Below are 6,000 nucleotides of genomic sequence, written 5' to 3'. Positions count from 1 at the left end.
ATTCCTAGATTTGTTTTAAGTTTCAAATTAAAAGGGGGATTGTACCACAGGATTTTTCTCTTACGGTTTCTATTTGTATTTGTGTTTGGGTGTGTTGGTTCTATGAACTCAATTTGGGTGTTTTTGTATCCACTATCCTTAAGGGCCCTGTTATAGAAATATTTATGTTTATTAAATGTTTCAAGATTGGAAGAATTGTCACTGATTCTTTTACTAATGGATTTGGGGATATGCCTAATGATAGATTTTGGGTGATTTGATAGGGGGTGTACATAAATTGGGTTTGAGTTTTCCTTCCTATATGGTTGGTAGATGCCTTTCCTTAAATCAAAGTTCACATCCAAAAAATTTACAGCTTTAACATCTGATATAATATCCACTTTTAATTAAGATAATCTTTTTTTTTTATTTAATTAAAGTCCTGTGTTTTAAGTTTTTTTTAACTCCAACTTCTAAAGAGTTCCTACCTAAAATAAAAATCCATTATTCATTGAGCTTTTGAATAGTCAAGTCGCTGCCTGATGATATCTGTTGTTTGATTGAAACAAGTGGCTATTTGTAGCAGCGGGATGTGAGCATGTTTATATAACAATAAACAAGTATTATCAGCTCTTTTTATTGAGCACTATCTAACAACCTCGTTGAATTCATTAGTCAATTACTTTTGAATATAAAAAAAACCCGAGTATATATATATATATATATATATATACATGAATATATACATATATATATGTATATATATTTATATATATATACTGTGTGTGCACAACCACGATTTCAAGACAAGGTGTTGATGACAACAAAAAGTGTATTTCATTTTACGTTACAATTGTTTCAATGTCTAGTTCGGCAATTTCAAGCATTATATCGTTTAAAAATGTTCAAAAACCAGCATTTCTTCATACTTTATGAATGAACACACTTTAGGTAATGTAGCAACGAGTTGATGTGTTTGAAAATTTCTATGGAAACAGAAAATCATGGAATTGCCCACCTGTAAACGAAACGGCTATAATGAGGAAATCCATGGTAAATAAATGAAAGTTATAAAAGATGTCCTTGAATTTTAGCAAAATTTTGTACTATGAGAAGCATTTCAAAATTAAAACGCTTTTAAATCCGCCTAACTGGGCCAGAGGAAATTGCCAATTCAATTGTTATTAAATAATTTAGTCCTTTACGGCCTTTATAGTGTTGCCATAGATGAGAGTGTCGTCAGCAAAAATGTCTACTAATGATCTTAGGATATGATTTGAGAGACCATTTCTGTAGAGCAGGAAGAGAGCTGGGCCATTAATATTGTGAGCTTCTGATTTCTGCCTATCAACCAATACTCTTTTGAACCTATCAGAGAAAAATGATTTAATAATTGAAAAGACATTACAAACTATGCAATAGCTGGAGATATTGAAGAGTACAGCTTTTTGCCATCTCCTACCAAAAGCCTTTGATATGTCCAGGGCAACTGCCCTAGAAAGGAAGTCTCTCTCGAGGGATTCGCTAATTCTATAACTTTTAGCACTTCTGCTGTAGATCTAGCAAAACGGAAACCATATAGCATGTCACTGAGGAGGTTAGTTTTGCAAAGGTGATTGACACCTTTTCTATTTAACACAGATTCCAGTAACTTACTAATGACGCACAGGAGACTGGGTAGTCTGTATTAAGAGGTAGATGACCGATAGCCTGAATTTTTAAATACGGAACATACTGATGAGATTTTCCAGTGGGTATTTATTTGCTCCCCCACCGAGCAAATTAGGCACAAGGCCAATTTTTAATGTGAAGAGTGAAGGGAGGGGGAAAGGAAAAAGGGGACCAGCTCCCGAGAGGTGGGAAATGGGAGCTGGTTAAAGGTCAGGTATGTAGGGTGGCCCCCATATCTGGTCTTTGCTTGCAGTATCTGTTCCGACAGATACTACACTTTGAGGTATTTATTTGCTCCCCCACTGAGCAAATTAGGCACAGGGCCGATTTTTAAAGTGAATAGTGAAGGGGAAATGGGGACCAACTCCCCGGGGAGTAGGGGAGCTGGATAGTGACAATTGGTATGAAGGGTTGCCCCTACATTGACCAAGGTGATATTTATTTGCTTCCCCACTGAGCAAATTAGGCACAAGGCTGTTTTTTAATGTGGAGATGGAGGGAGGGGGAAGGAAAGGGGGTACCAGCTCCCGAGAGGTGGGAAATGGAGGCTGGATTAGAAACTGTTGGTATGAAGGGTTGCCCCTACATTGACCAAGGTCTTATATGTGGGTTTTCCCCCACATATGGTCTTTGCCTGCAGTATCTGCCGGAACAGATAGTATTTATTTGCTCCCCACCGAGCAAATTAGGCACAAGGCCGATTTTTAATGTGAGGAGTGAAGGGGAAATGGGGACCAACTACCCGGGGAGTAGGGGAGCTGGATAGTGACAATTGGTATGAAGGGTTGCCCCTACATTGACCAAGGTCTTATATGTGGGGTTGCCCCCACATATTGTCTTTGCTTGCAGTATCTGCCGGAACAGATGGTATTTATTTGCTCCCTCACCGAGCAAATTAGGCACAAGGCCGATTTTTAATGTGAGGAGTGAAGGGAGGAGGAAGGGAAAAAGGGGACCAGCTCCCGAGAGGTGGGAAATGGGAGCTGGTTAATGGTCAGGCATGTGGGGTTGCCCCCACATCTGGTCTTTGCTAGTCATAGCTTGCAGTATCTGCCGGAACAGATGGTATTTATTTGCTCCCCCACCGAGCAAATTAGGCACAAGGCCGATTTTTAATGTGAGGAGTGAAGGGAGGGGGAAGGGGAAAAGGGGACCAGCTCCCGAGAGGTGGGGAATGGGAGCTGGTTAAAGGTCAGGCATGTGGGGTTGCCCCCGCATCTGGTCTTTGCTAGTCATAGCTAGTCATAGCATGCAGTATCTGCCGGAACAGATGGTATTTATTTGCTCCCCCACCGAGCAAATTAGGCACAAGGCCAATTTTTAATGTGAGGAGTGAAGGGAGGGGGAAGGGAAAAAGGGGACCAGCTCCCGAGAGGTGGGAAATGGGAGCTGGTTAATGGTCAGGCATGTGGGGTTGCCCCCACATCTGGTCTTTGCTAGTCATAGCTAGTCATAGCTTGCAGTATCTGCCGGAACAGATACTACACTTTGATCTTGTCGCCCGGGCCCCGGAGATTTTCCAGTGTGTTGGAAAGCAATTCTCCTTAAGACAGCACTTAAACATCTTTGTAAATATGGTATGACAATAAGAGTATAGGAGTGTCCAGTGCTTCTCATTCAATCGATCGCCTTGCTATTCTGTTCATGAGTTTATACAGGTTGGCACTTCACAGCAGCTTCAACATTTGTAAGAGGGGTGCATCGAGAGATACTTACATAAATATTAGCATGAATTTATTCTTGTGCTTACTGGATCGCAAAATACGCTTAAATATATGTAATATTCATGCAGATTTCGTATTTATAATTACTATTTATTTCTAATTCTCTATATAATATCATATTGTACGTAATATATAGTAGATATTTCATAAGTTTTTAGATATAATTTGGATAGCTGGAATCGAAACCAAAACACGTATCGCTCTAGTGGCATCTCCTAACAATCGGGGTTTATGTAAGAAAGATTTACTATTAAGCGACTTGAAGGATTGAATTGAATTCGTGCATGCGCAAAAAGAAGGAAAAATATGTCGGCAAGTTGAAATGAACATTTGGCATTTTAACTTGCCGATATACATCTGCATAACATTGCCGTTACATACAAAAAACAGACAGTAATAAATAAAAATCCGGGTCAGCATTTTTTCTTTCTCAACAAAAGTTTTTTTTTTACTGTTAGAATTGTTTCGACACTATTTAAATGTCTAATCATCGTCCGACCTCACGGCAGATGTAGCGAGCCATTTCTCGCCTCCGACTTTACACGTCCATTTTTTCGACGTATATATATATATATATATATATATATATATATATATATATATATATATATATATAAAGGAAATTAATAAATAAAAATCCGGGTCGACAATTTTTCTTTCTCAACAAAAGTTTTCCATCTTTTTTTATTATTATTATTATTATTATTATTATTATTATTATTATTATTATTATTATTATTATTATTATTTTATTTTATTACCGTTAGAATTGTTTCGACACCACGTAAAAATCTCTCGTCATCGTCCAGCTCTCCCGGTGTACACTTTTCTTTTTCGACCTCACGACGGGCCCAGCCAGCCATTATTCGCCTTCGATTTTCTTCGATTTGCACTTTGATTCTTCCTGAAATGTGGTGAATTTGTCTCCTTTTTTCCTTTTATTTATCGCGCACATTTCTTAATTCACACATGCGTTTTTTCGGCTACTGCAACTGCCGATAATTTTCTCACAAGCCAGCCATTCTTCGCTGCCTCTGATATTTTACCACCCATTCCTATGCACATTGTTATTCATCTACCCCCCCCTAAAATACTTATAAACCATCCTGAGTGTTTGATGACTCTGTCCTGTAAATTTCAGTGTTATGTGGCTAATACTGTAGTGGAATGGGGACAAACATGGATGGTCACATTCAATTGTGCCAAGACTAAACTTGTTTCCTTCAATAATTCCAAGGAAATTCTCTTTCTCCAATAGCAGTGGCCAAAGACTCTTTATCTGAAACTGCATCTTTTAAACTCCTCGGCCTAACTTTCACAGGAAACATGAGTTGGAACAATTACATTGCGAGTATTGCCAGGACCTCTGCGAAGAAGGTAGGTTCTCTCTACCGTGTTAGAAAGCTACTAACGCCCGAAAGTATCTTGTACCTCTATAAGGCCACCATTCGCCCATGTATGGAGTATTGTTGTCATATTTGGGCTGGTGTATCTGCTACTAGTCTCTCGCTCCTTGACACGGTTCAAAAGAAACTCGCCAACTTAACAGGTCCTGAATTGTTATCTAAGCTTCAGCCTCTGTCCCATCGACGAAATGTTGCATCCTTCTGCCTGTTCTACAAGTACTTAAACGGTGAATGAACTGACGAACTGTAAGCACTTGTACCCCTCGACGTAAATACCCCTGACAGACCCGACAAGCACCTAAATCCCACCCTTTCACAGTAGAGATCCTTACATGTAAGAGAGCCTTCTACTCCAGTAGTTTCTTCCCCAGAACTTTTTAGAATTCTCTTCCGGGGTCATGCTTCCCCAACTGTACTGACATGCAGAAGTTCAACTGCAGCGTGAACCGACATCTTGCTGCACAATCCCCTACATAGTACCCATGTAGCTTATGTCCCTGATAGTAGCCCACTACATCAAAGTGCCTTGTTTTGGGGGAAAATGAAAAAATAAAAATACTTTAAAAGTGTATCGATTAAATATTTACGCAGAAACAGACAGACACACGCATACATGTACTATTTTATTTATATAGATTAAAAATGTTCGAGGAATTCCCGTGCAAGTCGTCCTTGTTTACACTTTTTTCTATTCAACTAAATGTTAATTTAATAAATCACTTAATAATAATAGTGGGACCTATATTGCAATATGGAAACGGTTTTATCTTTAGATGGCTTTGATAATCAATTTGTTTAAAACTTTCCTTTGAAGCTCCCGATTCTTATAATTATTTTACACCATAAACCAATCATATTAATATCGCATGAACGCGTCTCTTAACGGGTATTTCTGCGAGCACATGCCTATTTGTCATGGTTCACTACGGGCTCAGTGATAACATCTTTTACACTAATGCTACGGTGATTATTGTAATAAGATTAAAATGTGCTTTGTATAAGTATTTCTTCCGCATCATTATCGTGAAATTATATTTCGCTAATCTAACAAGCGTATACTTTTCAACATATAACTTTAAATGGCCATGAAGTTAAGTTGACTCAAATGACCATCGACTGAACTTCAATCGCGGTAAACAATTTTGTGAAGAGTTATAATTATATCTAGTTTAAACGTACATTACATAGAGCCACTATAATTAGTACTAACCCATATCTAT

The sequence above is a fragment of the Euprymna scolopes genome, chromosome 4 (assembly GCF_053919585.1).
Source record: "Euprymna scolopes isolate OS-2025 chromosome 4, ASM5391958v1, whole genome shotgun sequence".
Lineage (NCBI taxonomy): Eukaryota > Metazoa > Mollusca > Cephalopoda > Sepiida > Sepiolidae > Euprymna > Euprymna scolopes.
The sequence above is the reverse complement of the archived record's forward strand: the minus strand, read 5'-3'. Positions refer to the sequence as shown.